The 18,967-nt window shown below is 43.2% G+C and overlaps 1 long non-coding RNA gene across 1 annotated transcript in view; it reads left to right on the forward strand.

The window, feature by feature from the left end:
- The window catches only part of LOC149972168 (uncharacterized), a 52,567-nt gene extending 36,358 nt beyond the window's left edge, over nt 1-16,209 (forward strand). The window contains exons 2-3 of the long non-coding RNA XR_016492092.1: nt 5,568-5,786; nt 16,125-16,209. This is a non-coding gene — a long non-coding RNA (uncharacterized LOC149972168). The remainder of the gene's footprint in view (nt 1-5,567; nt 5,787-16,124) is intronic.
- The last annotated feature ends 2,758 nt before the right edge of the window (nt 16,210-18,967 follow it).

An 18,967-nucleotide genomic window follows, 5' to 3' on the forward strand; every position in this document is an offset into this window, starting at 1 on the left:
ACTCTAGTTCTTCTAATGTCTGATGGTCTCATCACATACTGTAGGGGGACCTCTAACTCTAGTTCTTCTAATGTCTGATGGTCTCATCACATACTGTAGGGGGACCTCTAACTCTAGTTCTTCTAATGTCTGATGGTCTCATCACATACTGTAGGGGGACCTCTAACTCTAGTTGTTCTAATGTCTGATGGTCTCATCACATACTGTAGGGGGACCTCTAACTCTAGTTCTTCTAATGTCTGATGGTCTCATCACATACTGTAGGGGGTCCTCTAACTCTAGTTCTTCTAATGTCTGATGGTCTCCTCACATACTGTAAGGGGACCTCTAACTCTAGTTCTTCTATTGTCTGATGGTCTCATCACATACTGTAGGGGACCTCTAACTCTAGTTGTTCTAATGTCTGATGGTCTCATCACATATTGTAGGGGGACCTCTAACTCTAGTTCTTCTAATGTCTGATGGTCTCACCACATACTGTAGGGGGACCTCTAACTCTAGTTCTTCTAATGTCTGATGGGTTCATTGTCATAATCATGTAATCAGTCATGTTTACAATGAGGTCCTATGAGCAAGCTTTACAGTACAGGCTTCCTGACACTCCCTCTAACACTGTCACTATCCACCACCCTGAAGGAAACATGCTACTACAACAGCCAATCTCCTTTCACCTCAGAGCTTCATCCAGGAGACACTCATATCACATCATCATCGTCTTCCTCAGCATATTCATCATCTTCATCATTATCTTTTTCTTCATCATGATGTTCAGAGTTCTGATTCACCTGGCAGCTCTACCACTCTGGGTGACAGGTATTAAATCACTTAAGATGAGAAGCCTAACGATACTACGAATGTCATCAAACTGAATAAAATATCCTTTCTCTACCTCTCTCCTGTCTCTCCTCTCCCTCTCTCTCCTCTCCTTCTCTCTCTGTCCACAGGGCAGTTGTTTAGTAGCATGGTTCATCAGAGGCCTGTGGCACTAACAGAAGGTCCTGGAGGAGACGTTCAACTCACCTGCAGCCATACGATCCCTAACTACTGCGTGATACTATGGTACAAACAGTCAGCAGGAGACACTGCTATGAAACTCATTGGTTATGCAAATTACAAGTCAATAACCATGGAGAAATCATTTGAAAAGCACTTCAATGTGAGTGGAGACGGTGGGAAAGAGGCTTATCTTCATCTAGTGAGTCTGAGAGGACCTGAACACAGTGCAGTTTATTAATGTGCAGCCAGCCAACACAGTGATGTAGCCTTCCTCCTGTTCTCTACTAAAACCCAGTCTGATGGTAATATTAGACCACGGCTCAGAACACCTGCATCTGAGGTTTGACTTTGACTCAGGGCCAATGAATAAACACAGATGGATGATGGCATAAGGTGATATCTGTCCTGGTACAGTATACCAGTATTTACAGTTTAGTGTCACCACTCATTAACATACATTATGCAATGTTACAATGTCAAATTCCATTACTCCATTTATATCTATATAGAAATACAAATCCTTTAATGATGTAGATACCGGTATGTTCCACAATACACCTTTAAGTTGAACAGGAGACCTGTAGGTGAACAAGGTATCTGCTCGAATATCAACACAAGTTCTGACGTCAAAGTGATGTCATTTCCTTCCCCTCCGGCAGCTCAGTTCAGCTCCCCTTCTCTATTGACTTGTTCTCCTCTCCTCCCTATGGGTTCTGGTCTAAAGTAGTGCACTAGAAAGGGGATAGTGTGCCATTTGGGATGCTGACATACATTTGACACTCCCACTAGATGACATGACATCTCTGACTATCTGAAAACCCTTTCTCCTTGTCCATGTGACTCTTCTCTCCAGAACCATCAACATGATCAAGCTTCTCATACATGTAGCAACTCTACCACTATGGGTGACAGGTACTAAATCCTTCATGAAAGATAGATTTACTACTGAAATATATTGCTGTCAATATGCTGAGTAATACTGTATATTTCAGATCGTCTGTTTTCATCCACAGGGCTGTCACAAACAGACAAAGTTCACCAGACTCCTACTGCAATACTAAAAGGACCTGAAGACAAAGTTAATCTCTCCTGCAGCCACACTGATTCAAATTACTACATGATACTGTGGTACCAACAGTCATCCCAAAACACTGCTCTGAAACTCATTGGGTATGTGAGATACACCAGTCCAACGGTGGAAGATTCCTTTAAAGGGCGTTTTGATGTCAGTGGAGATGCTGCAGCTAATAAAATGGCGTATCTACATTTTCCCAAAGTGCCAGAAGCTGAAGACAGTGCAGTGTATTTCTGTGCTGCTAGTGAAGCACAGTGTTTCACTATACCCTCTCTCCTCTACAAAAACCCTCTCTGATCCTCTCATATAATACTGACTACAGCTCTATACACCTGCACCTGTCTTCAACCACTTCAACAACACTTTGCTATGAACCATTAGATATCAGACAGATGGTAATGATACTGTTATAAGTGGCTAGTTTAGATGGTTTAGGTGCACTTCCTCAGTTCACCAGGAGGGAGTGTTTCTCAACACACATTTAGAAGATGCTGTATTTAGTTTTTTTATTTTATTTTATTTTTTATTTCACCTTTTTTTAACCAGGTAAGCTAATTGAGAACATTATCACATTTTCAACTGCGACCTGGCCAAAATAAAGCAAAGCAGTGTGACAGAAACAACAACACAGAGTTAAACATGGAATAAACAAGCATACAGTCAATAACACAATAGAAAAAAAAGAAAGTGATGAAAACCTGCCTCAGAGCGCTCAGGACCTCTGACTGGGGAAAAGGTTCACCTTCCAACAGGACAATAACCCTAAGTGCTTAAATCTAGAAAGGGAGATATGAGTCTCCAGTTTCAGCGATTTTTGCAATTCGTTCCAGTCACTGGTAGCAGAGAACTGGAAGGAAAGGCGGCCAAAGGAGGAATTGGCTTTGGTTTTGTCCGTTGAAATATACCTGCTGGAGCGCATGCTACAGGTGGTTGCTGCTATGGTGACCAGTGAGCTGACATAAGGCGGGGCTTTACCTATTAAAGACTTATAGATGACCTGGAGCCAGTGTGTTTGGCGACAATTATGAAGCGAGGGCCAGCCAACGAGAGCATACAGTTTGCAGTGGTGCCTTCCTGACCATCTTAAATAAGCATGCCCCTTTCAAAAAATGTAGAACTAAGAACAGATATAGCCCTTGGTTCACTCCAGACCTGACTGCCCTCAAACAGCACAAAAACATCCTGTGGCGTACTGCACTAGCATCGAATAGCCCCCGTGATATGCAACTTTTCAGGAATGTCAGGAGCCAATACACACAGTCAGTTAGGAAAGCAAAGGCAAGTTTTTTCAAACAGAAATTTGCATCCTGTGGCTCTAACTCCAAAACGTTCTGGGACACTCTAAAGTCCATGGAGAATAAGAGCACCTCCTCCCAGCTCTAGGGCTAGGAAACACTGTCAACACCGATAAATCCATGATAATAGAGAATTTCAATAAGCATTTCTTTACGGCTGGCCATGCTTTCCTCCTGGCTACCCATACCCCGGTCTACAGGCCTGCACCGCCCGCAGCTACTTGCCTCCCCAGCTTCTCCTTCACCCAAATCCAGATAGCAGATATTCTGAAACAGCTGCAAAACCTGGACCTGTGCGAATCAGCTGGGCTAGACAATCTGGACCCTCTCTTTCTAAAATTATCCGCCGCCTAACCCCTATTACTAGTCTGTTCAACCTTTCTTTCATATCGTCTGAGATTCCAAAAGATTGGAGAGCTGGTCATCCCCCTCTTCAAAGGGGGTGACACTCTGGATCCAAACTGTTACAGACCTATATCCATCCTGCCCTGCCTTTCTAAAGTCTTCAAAAGCCAAGTTAACAAACAGATCCCTGACCATTTCGAATCCAACCTTACCTTCTTCGCTGTGCAATCCGGTTTCCGAGCTGGTCACGGGTGGACCTCAGCCACCGGCCGCCCGACTAGCATCACTACTCTGGACGGTTCTGACTTAGAATCTGTGGACAACTACAAATACCTAGGTTTCTGGCTAGACTTTAAACTCACCTTCCAGACTCATATTAAGCATCTCCAATCCAAAATTAAATCTAGAATCGGCTTCCTATTTCGCAACAAAGCCTCCTTCACTCATGCTGCCAAACATACCCACGTAAAATTGACAGTCCTACCAATCCTCAACTTCCGTGATGTGATTTACAAAAAAGCCTCCAACACTCCACTCAGCAAACTGTATGCAGTCTATCACAGGGCCATCCGTTTTGTCACCAAAGCCCCATATACCACCCACCACTGTGACCTGTATACTCTCGGCGGCTGGCCCTCGCTACATATTCGTCGCCAGACCCACTGGCTCCAGGTAATCTATAAGTCTTTGCTAGGTAAAGCTCCACCTTATCTTAGCTCACTGGTGACCATAACAACACCCACCCATGGCACGTGCTCCAGCAGATATATCCCACTGGTCATCCCCAAAGCTAACACCTCCATTGGCCGCCTTTCCTTCCAGTTCTCTGCTGCCAATGACTGGAACGAATTGCAAAAAATCGCTGAAATTGGAGACTTGTATCTCCCTCACTAAAATTAAGCATAAGCTATCTGAGCAGGTTACCGATCGCTGCAGCTGTACTTAGCCCATCTGTAAAACAGCCCATCCAACTACCTACCTCATTCCCTTATTGGTTTTCTTTACTTTTCTGCTCTCTTGCACACCAGTATTTCTACTTGCACATCATCCTCTGCACATCTATCACTCCAGTGTTAATCTGCTAAATTGTAATTACTTTGCTACTATTGGCCTATTTATTGCCTTACCTCCTTACTCCATTTACAAACACTGTATGTAGATTTTTCTATTGTGTTATTGACTGTACTTTTGTTTATCCCATGTGTAACTTTGTGTTGTTTTCTGTCACAGTGCTGTGATTTATCTTGGCCACGTCGCAGCTGTAAATGAGAACTTGTTCTCAACTGGCCAACCTGGTTAAATAAAGGTTAAATAAAAAATAAATAAAAAATACTGAGAGAGACTTTACCACAATAAAATAACATTCAAAATAGGTGAATATTTCCTTTAACCATCAATCAACTACCTCCAGATATCAGTGCATCAGATCTCCCTCTCTGCTCTACTAAACCCTGCTTCCTGTCCCACATAGACTCCTCCTGCAGGGTTCATCTCAGGTCTCTGATGTTTTAGATGTTCTCATAAGGAGGCAGCATCCCTCTATAAGATCACTGAGATGAGTTGATGAGAAGCCACCTCTAATTCATATGGAATGGTTTGTCTGTCTCATTCTTTCTGTCTCCTTAACAGTGGGTCAACATGATCAAAATTCTTATCTCCATCACCATGGGTTACACAGCCTGGGCTGCAGGTATTCAGATCATTGATTTCATCAACTAATATATCCTCATTTGATTGGTTTTCATGTTTCAAGTGAATATGTTTCTCTATCTGTTGTTTCACCTCTCTCTCTCTCTCTCTCTCTCTCTCTCTCTCTCTCTCTCCTTCTCTCTCTTTCTCTTTGTCTCAATCTCCAGGTTCTTCTCTCAGTAACCAGGTTCACCAAACACCTGCAGCCCTGTACAAGAACCAGGGAGAGTTGTTTAAGATGGAGTGTTCACATAGTATATCAACCTATAATGTCATCCTCTGGTACAAGCAATCCAACTACAGAGAATTGGTGTTTTTAGGATACATGCAATTGAAAACTGGATTTCCTGAGGCTGGATTTGATATAGAAGGAGATGCTAGTGCAGGTGGTACCAGCACCTTAACCATCAAACAACTAACTCCAAATAGCAGTGCTGTGTATTACTGTGCTGCTAGTTTACACAGTGCATCAGATCTCCCTCTCTGCTCTACAAAAACCTCCTCCCTGGTGTACTGTAGACTAATCACACCTGTATTAACATCACACTGTATCTGACTCTGATTCAATGCCAAAACACTCACCAGCTGGTCTAACAGAAAGGGGAGGTTCCCTCTGATATACAGGAGACCATGATACAGTATGGTATGATATCATGTCTTTCCTGTAGGTGGAGTTACAGCTCAACTAATCCATGTGGACTCACCAGACACAGTACCACAGTAAACTATGGTGTGTAGTAAGGAGTCTGAGAGTTGAAGATCCATGTCCTTTTGAAGGTTCATCTGGACTCAGTGTTGAACTAACAATCTTTCACTGTTGGATATGTTCTACCTATTAACCTGAATATCTTGATTATTCTTGATCACAGGTAAGATACCGTCTAAAATAAGCAATAATTCCATATATTTCCTGAATGACTACAGTAGTTATAACAAACAGGTCTCTCTCTCCTCTTCTGTAACAGGTGAACTGCTCGGTTCCAGCGTTCTTCAGTCTCCATCCTCAGTATGTCAGAGTTCTGGAGAAACTGCTGTCCTGTGCTGTTCACACACTCTCCCCAGCTACAACACCATACTGTGGTATCAGCAGGTGGAACACACTCTCCCCAGCTACAACACCATACTGTGGTATCAGCAGGTGGAACACACTCTCCCCAGCTACAACACCATACTGTGGTATCAGCAGGTAGAACACAATCTCCCCAGCTACAAAACCATACTGTGGTATCAGCAGGTAGAAAACACTCTCCCCAGCTACAACACCATACTGTGGTATCAGCAGGTGGAACACACTCTCCCCAGCTACAACACCATACTGTGGTATCAGCAGGTAGAAAACACTCTCCCCAGCTACAACACCATACTGTGGTATCAGCAGGTAGAAAACACTCTCCCCAGCTACAACACCATACTGTGGTATCAGCAGGTAGAACACACTCTCCCCAGCTACAACACCATACTGTGGTATCAGCAGGTGGAACACACTCTTCCCAGCTACAACACCATACTGTGGTATCAGCAGGTGGAACCCCATCTCCGCAGCTACAACACCATACTGTGGTATCTGTTGGAACACACTCCATGATGGGGTAGACCTAGAGACTTAAGCTGCTCTGATTTCCCAGATAGCAATGAGGAATCAGCCCAAGTGCAACGGCCAACGTCTTTCTACCAGAATTCAGCCAACTTTGCCGGCATCTTACCAGAATCTCCCCAGAAGCGACACAAAACACATTTAAAAAAATGTATACAATATTACTCGATTTAGTCATTTTAAATATTGCTATTTTGTACATAAATATTATACTCATCCACAAAAAAAAAAACATTTTTTGTCTGGTGACCGTCTCAGCGAGCATGTGCCCGGCCCACCACAGGTGTCACTGTAGTGTGATGGGACAAGGACATACCTGCCGTCCAAACCCTCCAATAACTATTTACGACGCTGGGCAAATTGTGCGTATCCTCACAGGTCACCCAGTCGTGACTGGCACGGGTCTCGAACCAGCATCTGTAGCAACATAGTTTGCACTACGATGCAGTGTCCTAGACCGCTGCACAACTCGGGAGGCTCCATCCACAAAGTTCTTAATGCTTATCAATTGTCTTGCACAAAGCATCAAAATACTAAAATACTACACAGGCCTCTTAAAGAATTTAATTTAAATGTTAATTGTAGTTTTTCTGCACAGAAACAATGAGAAAATATGGACAAATAAATAATGAAATATTAATGATATAAAGCAGCCCGTTTAATCATCTGCCAGAGTGAAGCCACAATCGGCCCAAGAACCAAGTAATACATTTGGGCCAGATAACTCACACCAGTATCGTCCCGAGCTCAATCCCCACATCCTAGCCATAAGTAATACTGCCGAAGGCGGCCCAGACTCGGGCCACATGACGTTGGCCGAGTTTAACTCTCAGGCGGAATCAACCCAGATCCACTGTGCTAGCTGGGATATCTACCATGATGGGGTATACATAAGCATGAATTTCGTCAACAAGAAGTACAATTTTGCAGATAATAAACTTGATATCTCTAATATTGTATAGCTTTGGGATCGTGACAATACGTACTTTGAGGAAAATAGGACATTTTCTCGACTCATATCCCGACTTTGAGAAGGGATCGTGTGATGGTTATTTTAGCAACTGCGTGACGCAGCATGACAACATTTTATTAATTGGTCGATAATATGCTGGGTGGGGTGTTTTGTACACCAATGAGATTCCTATCTCCTTTCTGTATCTCCTTTCTGTAATATCTTTGGCAATGCTGTTTCAGCTGTTATGCTTGTTTTAGATGTTTAAAATTGCCTAAGTGATCATAATAATTTTGCTGCAATATTAATAGACTTTTCCAAGGCATTCAACACCATTGACCAATCCCTACTCAAACTGTCTGAAATGGGCCTGGACAATGAGTCTTGCAAATGGTTTAAGAACTATCTGACAGACAGGACACAATGTGTGCATTCTGATGGTATTGAGTCTAGTTTCCTGGATATTAGGTGTACCACAGGGGTCAGTATTGGGACCAGTTCTCTTTACTATTCATATGAATAATATTGGTCTTTGTATTAAATCCCTTGATATTTTTCTGTATGCAGATGATATGGTTATGTATGCCATAGCACTGATTGTTAATTAGGGCTAGGTGTCCCGCTAGCGGGACAATTTCCTGTGAAATTGGAGGGCGCGCAATTCAAGTAAATATTTATGATATTAAACATTCATGAACATACAAGTGTCTTATATCATTTAAAAGCTGAATTTCTTGTTAATCTAACTGTATTGTCAGATTCCAAAAAGGCTTTACGGCGAAAGCATACCATGCGATTGACTGAAGACGGCGCCCCAAATTAACATATTTTTCAACCAGCACAGGCTTCACAAAATCACAAATAGTGATAAAATAAATCACTTACCTTTGAAGATCTTCCTCTTTTGCAATCCCAAGGGTCCTAGCTACAACCTGAGTGGTTCGTTTTGTTCGATAAAATCCATCTTTATATCCCAAAAGGTAAGTTTAGTTGGCACCATTGATTTCAGTAATGCTCAACAGACAGACAAAGGAGTCCAAAAAGCAACAACGAAAATTCGTCCAAACAAGTCAAACAATGTTTTTATTTATCTATCTAAAATTTTAATAAACTAAAATACGGAAAGAAGTATGTTCAATGGGAAAGGCAAATTCATACGTGCTGCTCACACGCCAAAAGACTGATTTATTGAAATTCAGGAAACTAGACCAAAGCCCAGAGAGGTTTTAAGTTGTTGCACAGAACAAAATGTATAAGATCTACAAAGCCTTTGTTAACTTCAGACCTTATATCCCAAAACCCCATTATTTCCCCCCTTCATTTCTCCCATAGCAAGGGTCAACAAACCAGAGGTAGAAAATGATGACTAATTTCCGTGTTTTAGTACTACAAGCTGGCGAGCTCTATAGGATACAATACAATCTGTAAAGAGCTGATGGTCTCATCATGGACTGTAGGGGGACCTCTAACTTTAATAATGTGAATGTCTCTACAGTCTGAACCACTAATTAGCATGATGTATTCAGATCATCAGTCCCTCCCACTTCACTGACATGTTGAATATGGTGGAACCTGCCGTGGTCTACTGATTGTCATCTATTCATCTATGTGACACTCCTCTTGTTTTATATACATTCATACCAGACTCTTTCCAGCACTCTCACATATAACGTGATCAAACATGTTCACATTTCTCTTCACTGTTACTGTCTCACTGCTCTGTGCTGCAGGTACAGTTTCATAATGTTTCATTTATTTAACTAGGAAAGTTAAGAACAAAATTCTTATTTACAATGAAGGACTTCTCTAGTTATATATATATTGATGTTTCCAAGCATATGTTCCTGAGTCTTGATGTATTCAGGTCTAACTGTACCTAACTCTGTTGATTTCATTCTCACTGTGTCCTTACAGGTCTTGTTGAGGGGAGTGAAGTCACTTAGACACCCACCATACTCTGGGGACCGAAAGACAGTGATGCTCTGATGAACTGCAGTCACACTAAGGATTCTAGCTACTACCAGATGTACTGGTACAGACAGCTTCCAGGAGAGGGAATGAAGCAGGTAGTCTTCATTACTCCCAGTTCTCAACCTGACTATTCAGGGGAATTCAGTAAAGACAAATTCTCAGCCAGCAAGGCTGTAGCTGAGAGTGGATCTTTCACAGTGAAGAAGTTGGAGGCAGGAGACAGTGGAATGTACTTCTGTGCTGTGAGTCAACACAGTGATACAGACAACAAGTACAGCTGCACAAAAACCCCAGTATTTCAATAGGATGTAACATAATATGTAAAGAGATGGTCTCATCACATACTGTAGGGGACCTCTAACTCTAGTTCTTCTAATGTCTGATGGTCTCATCACATACTGTAGGGGGACCTCTAACTCTAGTTCTTCTAATGTCTGATGGTCTCATCACATACTGTAGGGGGACCTCTAACTCTAGTTCTTCTAATGTCTGATGGTCTCATCACATACTGTAGGGGGACCTCTAACTCTAGTTCTTCTAATGTCTGATGGTCTCATCACATACTGTAGGGGGACCTCTAACTCTAGTTGTTCTAATGTCTGATGGTCTCATCACATACTGTAGGGGGACCTCTAACTCTAGTTGTTCTAATGTCTGATGGTCTCATCACATACTGTAGGGGGACCTCTAACTCTAGTTCTTCTAATGTCTGATGGTCTCATCACATACTGTAGGGGGACCTCTAACTCTAGTTCTTCTAATGTCTGATGGTCTCATCACATACTGTAGGGGGACCTCTAACTCTAGTTCTTCTAATGTCTGATGGTCTCATCACATACTGTAGGGGGACCTCTAACTCTAGTTCTTCTAATGTCTGATGGTCTCATCACATACTGTAGGGGGACCTCTAACTCTAGTTCTTCTAATGTCTGATGGTCTCATCACATACTGTAGGGGGACCTCTAACTCTAGTTGTTCTAATGTCTGATGGTCTCATCACATACTGTAGGGGGACCTCTAACTCTAGTTGTTCTAATGTCTGATGGTCTCATCACATACTGTAGGGGGACCTCTAACTCTAGTTGTTCTAATGTCTGATGGTCTCATCACATACTGTAGGGGGACCTCTAACTCTAGTTCTTCTAATGTCTGATGGTCTCATCACATACTGTAGGGGGACCTCTAACTCTAGTTATTCTAATGTCTGATGGTCTCATCACATACTGTAGGGGGACCTCTAACTCTAGTTCTTCTAATGTCTGATGGTCTCATCACATACTGTAGGGGGACCTCTAACTCTAGTTCTTCTAATGTCTGATGGTCTCATCACATACTGTAGGGGGACCTCTAACTCTAGTTCTTCTAATGCCTGATGGGTTCATTGTCATGATCATGTAATCAGTCATGTTCACAGTGAGGTCCTATGAGCAAGCTTTACAGTACAGGCTTCCTGACACTCCCTCTAACACTGTCACTATCCACCACCCTGAAGGAAACATGCTACTACAACAGCCAATCTCCTTTCACCTCAGAGCTTCATCCAGGAGGCACTCATATCACATCATCATCGTCTTCTTCAGCATGTTCATCATCTTCATCATTATCTTTTTCTTCATCATGATGTTCAGAGTTCTGATTCACCTGGCAGCTCTACCACTCTGGGTGACAGGTATTAAATCACTTAAGATGAGAAGCCTAACGATACTACGAATGTCATCAAACTGAATAAAAATATCCTTTCTCTACTTCTCTCTTCTCTCTCTCTCCTTCTCTCCCCTCTTCTCTCTCTCCCTCTCTCTCCCTCTCCTCTCTCTCCTCTCCTTTCTCTCTCTGTCCACAGGGCAGTCGTTTAGTAGCATGGTTCATCAGAAGCCCGTGGCACTAACAGAAGGTCCTGGAGGAGATGTTCAACTCACCTGCAGCCATACGATCCCTAACTACTACGTGATACTATGGTACAAACAGTCAGCAGGAGACACTGCTATGAAACTCATTGGTTATGCATATACCAAGTCAATAACCATGGAGAAATCATTTGAAAAGCACTTCAATGTGAGTGGAGACGGTGGGAAAGAGGCTTATCTTCATCTAGTGAGTCTGAGAGGACCTGAACACAGTGCAGTTTATTACTGTGCAGCCAGCCAACACAGTGATGTAGACTTCCTCCTGTTCTCTACAAAAACCCTGCCTGATGGTAATATTAGACCAAGGCTCAGAACACCTGCATCTGAGGTTTGACTTTGACTCAGGGCCAATGAATAAACACAGATGGATGATGGCATGAGGTGATATCTGTCCTGGTACAGTATACCAGTATCTACAGTTTACTGTCACCACTCATTAACATACATTATGCAATGTTACAATGTCAAATTCCATTACTCCATTTCTATCTATATAAAAATACAAATCCTTTAATGATGTAGATACCGGTATGTTCCACAATACACCTTCAAGTTGAACAGGAGACCTGTAGGTGAACAAGGGATCTGCTTGAATATCAACACAAGTTCTGACGTCAAAGTGATGTCATTTCCTTCCCCTCCGGCAGCTCAGTTCAGCTGCCCTTCTCTATTGACTTATTCTCCTCTCCCCCCTATGGGCTCTGGTCTAAAGTAGTGCACTAGAAAGGGAATAGGGTGCCATTTGGGATGCTGACATACATGTGACACTCCCACTAGATGCCATGACATCTCTGACTATCTGAAAACCCTTTCTCCTTGTCCATGTGACTCTTCTCTCCAGAACCATCAACATGATCAAGCTTCTCATACATGTAGCAACTCTACCACTATGGGTGACAGGTACTAAATCCCTCATGAAAGATAGATTTACTACTGAAATATATTGCTGTCAATATGCTGAGTATTACTGTATATTTCATATGGTCTGTTTTCATCCACAGGGCTGTCACAAACAGACAAAGTTCACCAGACTCCTACTGCAATACTAACAGGACCTGAAGACAAAGTTAATCTCACCTGCAGCCACACTGTTTCAAGCTACAACATGATACTGTGGTACCAACAGTCAGCCCAAAACACTGCTCTGAAACTCATTGGGTATGTGAGATTCACCAGTCCAACGGTGGAAGATTCCTTTAAAGGGCGTTTTGATGTCAGTGGAGATGCTGCAGCTAATAAAATGGCGTATCTACATTTTCCCAAAGTGCCAGAAGCTGAAGACAGTGCAGTGTATTTCTGTGCTGCTAGTGAAGCACAGTGTTTCACTATACCCTCTCTCCTCTACAAAAACCCTCTCTGATCCTCTCATATAATACTGACTACAGCTCTATACACCTGCACCTGTCTTCAACCACTTCAACAACACTTTGCTATGAACCATTAGATATCAGACAGATGGTAATGATACTGTTATAAGTGGCTAGTTTAGATGGTTTAGGTATGGGTGCCTGGACCAGGGCCGGTGGTATGGGAGGGCCCTACGGGGCCTGAGGCAGTGCCGGTGGCATGGGAGGGCCTTAGGGGGTCTGAGACAGGGCCGGTGGTGTTGGAGGGCTCTAGGTGGCCTGGGCTATGGAATGTGGTATGGGAGGGACCTAGGGAGCCTGGGCCAGGGAATTTGGTGTGGGAGTGCCCTGGGGACCAGGGAATGTGGTATGGGAGGGCCCTCATACTTTCTCTGTCCAGACATGATCAGATACAAGGGCTACATACTGTATTGAGTGACTGAGCATGGGTGAATGAGTGTGTGTGTATATGTCTATGTGAAGTGTCTCAGTATCAGTGTGTGTGGCTGAGTGGTAGAGACCTGAGAATGGCTGAGTAGTAGAGCCCTGAGGATGGCTGAGTGGTAGAGCCCTGAGGATGGCTGAGTGGTAGAGACCTGAGGATGGCTGAGTGGTAGAGCCCTGGGGATGGCTGAGTGGTAGAGACCTGAGGATGGCTGAGTGGTAGAGCCCATAGGATGGCTGAGTGGTAGAGACCTGAGGATGGCTGAGTGGTAGAGACCTGAGGATGGCTGAGTGGTAGAGACCTGAGGATGGCTGAGTAGTAGAGACCTGAGGATGGCTGAGTGGTAGAGACCTGAGGATGGCTGAGTGGTAGAGACCTGAGGATGAATGAGAGGTAGAGACATGAGTATGGCTGGGTGGAGGTATCAGAGGCATGTTGAGTTGGACTAGGCGCTCCGCAGTAATCTAAAACAATGATAACTATCCTAAACAACAATACACAAGGAATGTTGACATTTGAGAGAGACATAAAGCGAGGCATAAAGCAATCACAGGTGTTGATTGGGAGAGCTGGCTAAGACAACAACGGGTAAGACAACAGCAGCTAATTAGCAAAGACAACAACAACAGGTAAAATGGAGATGAAAGAGCAGAGAGGGTCAGTTAACTACACACAGGGCCTGAGTTGGAGGCTAGGGGCAACAGATAAACAACAAATAAACAAAATGGAGTACTGTGATTAATGAACAGTCCAGCAGCCATCAGCTATGTAGCCAAGTGATCATAGGGTCCAGTGAACAGCAATAGATGGAACAGGGAAGCCGCTGGGTAGTCGTTACTACCTAGCAAGCTGGGGACACAGCGTTTAAAGTTGGCAGACTGGGGCTAGTAAAAGCGCCTGCTCCGACATTTACTAACCAGCAAGCTGGTGACACAGAGTTTAAACTTAGCAGGCCGGGGCTAGTAGAAGCGCCTGCTCCGACGTCTACTACCTAGCAAGCTGGAGACACAGCGTTTAAAGTTAGCAGACTGGGGCTAGTAGAAGCGCCTGCTCCGACGTCTACTACCTAGCAAGCTGGGGACACAGCGTTTAAAGTTAGCAGGCCGAGGCTAGTAGAAGCGCCTGCTCCGACGTCTACTACCTAGCAAGCTGGGGACACAGCATTTAAAGTTGGCAGACTGGGGCTAGTAAAAGCGCCTGCTCCGACGTCTACTACCTAGAAAGCTGGAGACACAGCGTTTAAAGTTAGCAGACTGGGGCTAGTAGAAGCGCCTGCTCCGACGTCTGGCAAAGGCCGGTTGGGGGCACCGCGGATGGAGTTACGTTGGCAGACCAGTTGTGGTGGAACGGCGGGGCTTCGTGTCGACAAAGGGTCCAGGCCAGTTGGCGAAACAAGTATTGTGGTTGTAGTAATTTAGTTTGCTAGCCGAGAGATGCGCCTGGCTCACGGCTAACTGGTGTTAGCTTCAGGACAGGGGCGTTAGCCACTTTAGCCTCTCGGTAGCAGCTAGCTAGCAGCGATGATCCGATGCAAAGGATCAGAGCTTACTGCAAGGATCCGGTGGACTAGTGTAGTTCATGCAGTGTTGGGGAAGAGTGCGGAAGGCATCAGCTGTGTAGCCAAGTGATCACTGAGCGGGCCGGGAGGGGGGCCACTCTTTATCACTTTATCACAGACCTACGTCATACCAGACCAATGTCTGCCTGCTTGAATGCCAACAACTCAGATGCACATTAAGACATGAAATGACCCATGGCATCGATAGGACCTCACTCAGAGATAAAATAATAGAACATTCAAAATGGGTGAATATTTCCTTTAACCATCAATCAACTACCTCCAGATAACAGTGCATCAGATCTCCCTCTCTGCTCTACTAAACCCTGCTTCCTGTCCCACATAGACTCCTCCTGCAGGGTTCATCTCAGGTCTCTGATGTTTTAGATGTTCTCATAAGGAGGCAGCATCCCTCTATAAGATCACTGAGATGAGTTGATGAGAAGCCACCTCTAATTCATGTGGAGTGGTTTGTCTGTCTCATTTTTTCTGTCTCATTAACAGTGAGTCAACATGATCAGAATTCTTATCTCCATCACCATGGGTTACACAGCCTGGGCTGCAGGTATTCAGATCATTGATTTCATCACCTAATAATATCCTCATTTGATAATTTTTTTATGTTTCAAGTGAATATGTTTATTTATCTGTTGATTCACCTCTTTCTGTATCTCTCTCTCTCTCTCTCTCTCTCTCTCTCTCTCTCTCTCTCTCTCTCTCTTTCTCTCCCTAAAGGTTCTTCTCTCAGTAACCAGGTTCACCAGAGTCCTGCATCTCTGTACAAGAACCAGGGAGAGTCCGCTATGATGGAGTGTTCACATAGTATATCAGGCTATGATCGTATCTTCTGGTACAAGCAGTCCAACTACAGAGAGTTAGTGCTAATAGGATACATGGTAGGGACATCTGGATTTCCTGAGGCTGGATTTGATATAGAAGGAGATGCTAATGCAGGTGGTACCAGCACCTTAACCATCAATCAACTAACTCCAAATAGCAGTGCTGTGTATTACTGTGCTGCTAGTTTACACAGTGCATCAGATCTCCCTCTCTGCTCTACAAAAACCTCCTCCCTGGTGTACTGCAGACTAATCACACCTGTATTAACATCACACTGTATCTGACTCTGATTCAATGCCAAAACACTCACCAGCTGGTCTAATAGAAAGGGGAGGTTCCCTCTGATATACAGGAGACCATGATACAGTATGGTATGATATCATGTCTTTCCTGTAGGTGGAGTTACAGCTCAACTAATCCATGTGGACTCACCAGACACAGTACCACAGTAAACTATGGTGTGTAGTAAGGAGTCTGAGAGTTGAAGATCCATGTCCTTTTGAAGGTTCATCTGGACTCAATGTTGAACTAACAATCTTTCACTGTTGAAATCTCTTGATTATTCTTGGTCACAGATTAGATACCGTCTAAAATAATATTTAATTTCATACATTTACCTGAATGACTACAGTAGTTATAACAAACAGGTCTCTCTCTCCTCTTCTGTAACAAGTGAACTGCTCTGTTCCAGCGTTCTTCAGTCTCCATCTTCAGTATTTCAGAGTTCTGGAGAAACTGCTGTCCTGTTCTGTTCACACACTCTTCCCAGCTACAACACCATACTGTGGTATCAGCAGGTGGAACACACTCTCCCCAGCTACAACACCATACTGTGTTATCAGCAGGTAGAACACACTCTCCCCAGCTACAACACCATACTGTGGTATCAGCAGGTGGAACACACTCTCCCCAGCTATATCACCATACTGTGTTATCAGCAGTGTCAGTGTGCATGCCCCCGGCCAGCCACAGGAGTCGCTAAAGAGTGATGGGACAAGGACATCCCGGCCGACCAAACCCTTCCCTAACTCGGACGACTCCAATTGTGCATCACTTCCTGGGTGTCCTGGTGGCAGCACAGGTCTTGAACCAGCATCTGTAGCAACACAATTTGCAATGCAGTGTTTTTGACTACCACGCCACTCAGGAGGCTCCATCCACAAAGATCTTAACCTCTTGAAACTAGGGGGCACTATTTTTATGTTTGGAAAAATATCGTTCCCAAAGTAACCGGCCTTTTTCTATGGACCAGATGCTAGAATATGCATATAATTGACGGATTAGGATAGAAAACACTCTAAAGTTTCCAAAACTGTAAACATTTTGTCTGTGAGTTAAACAAAACTGATATTGCAGGCTAAAACCTGAGGAAAATCCAGCCAGGAAGTGCATTGTTTTTGAAACCTCTCTGTTCTTAAGCAACCCTATTGCCCATTTAAAGGGATATCAACCAGATTCCTTTTTCTATGGCTTCCCTGAGGTGTCAACAGCCTTTAGACATAGTTTCAGGCTTTTATTTTGAAGAATGAGTTTGAACGACCACATTGCGTTAGTGGATAGGTGGGGGCTCTTAGAGTGATTTGTGCGCAAAAGAGAAAGGCGGCCATTGTTACTCCCGGTCCTAGTGAAAAGCCAACTGTCCCGGTTGATATATTATCGAATAGATATTTGAAAAACACCCTGGGGATTGATTATAAAAAACGTTTGACATTTTTCTGTGGACATTATGGATATCATTTGGAATTTTTGTCTGCGTTGTTGTGACCGCTCTTTCCGGTGGATTCCTGAGCATAACGCACCAAGCTAACAGAGGTATTTGGATATAAAAAATATCTTTATGGAACAAAAGGAACATTTGTTGTCATTTGTTGTCTAACTGGGAGTCTCGTGAGTGAAAACATCCGAAGATCATCAAAGGTAAACGATTAATTTGATAGCTTTTCTGATTTTCGTGACCAAGTTACCTGGTGCTAAGTGTACTTATTGTTTTGTCAAGCAATCGATAAACTTACACAAATGCTTGTATTGCTTTCGCTGTAAAGCATAATTTCAAAATCTGAGACGACAGGTGGATTAACAAAAGGCTAAGCTGTGTTTTTCAATATTGCGCTTGTGATTTCATGAATATGAACATTCTCTAGTAATATTATTTGACTGTGGCGCTATGCTATTCAGCGTTGCTGATGACAATTATACCGGATCCGGGATGGGTGGTTCAGAGAGGTTTTAATGTTTATCAATTGTCATGCACAAAAGTATCAAAATACTAAAATACTACACAGGCCTCTTAAAGAATTTCACTTAAATGTTAATTGTATATTTTGATCACAGATACAATGAGAAAATTTTGAAAATTCAATAATGAAATGTTAATTATATAAATCAGCCCATATAATCATCTGTCAGAGAGTTGCCACAATCGGCCCGAGCCCCATGTAATAAATTTGGGCCAGATAACTCTCCCCGGAATCGGCCTGTGTTAGGTGTCAGTTGTGCAGAGGTGAGAATGGAGTCAGGCGCAGGACACAGAACTGAGTAAAATAACGTAATTTACTCGGGAAAAATGATCAGCAAATAAATCCACGCAGGGATCACAATCCCTATTTTATTTCTTTTTTTTCACCTTTATTTAACCCGGTAGGCTAGTTGAGAACACCTTTATTTAACCCGGTAGGCTAGTTGAGAACAAGTTCTCATTTACAACTGCGACCTGGCCAAGATAAAGCATAGCAGTGTGAACAGACAACAACACAGAGTTACACATGGAATAAGCAATTACAAGTCAATAACACAGTATAATTATTTTTTTTAAGAGTCTATATACATTATGTTCAAAAGGTGTGAGGAGGTAGGCGAATAATTACAATTTTGCAGATTAACACTGGAGTGATAAATGATCAGATGGCCATGTACAGGTAGAGATGTTGGTGTGCAAAAGAGCATAAAAGTAAATAAAT

This window comes from Oncorhynchus mykiss, chromosome 25, assembly GCF_057628025.1.
Source record: "Oncorhynchus mykiss isolate SJ-2025 chromosome 25, ASM5762802v1, whole genome shotgun sequence".
NCBI lineage: Eukaryota > Metazoa > Chordata > Actinopteri > Salmoniformes > Salmonidae > Oncorhynchus > Oncorhynchus mykiss.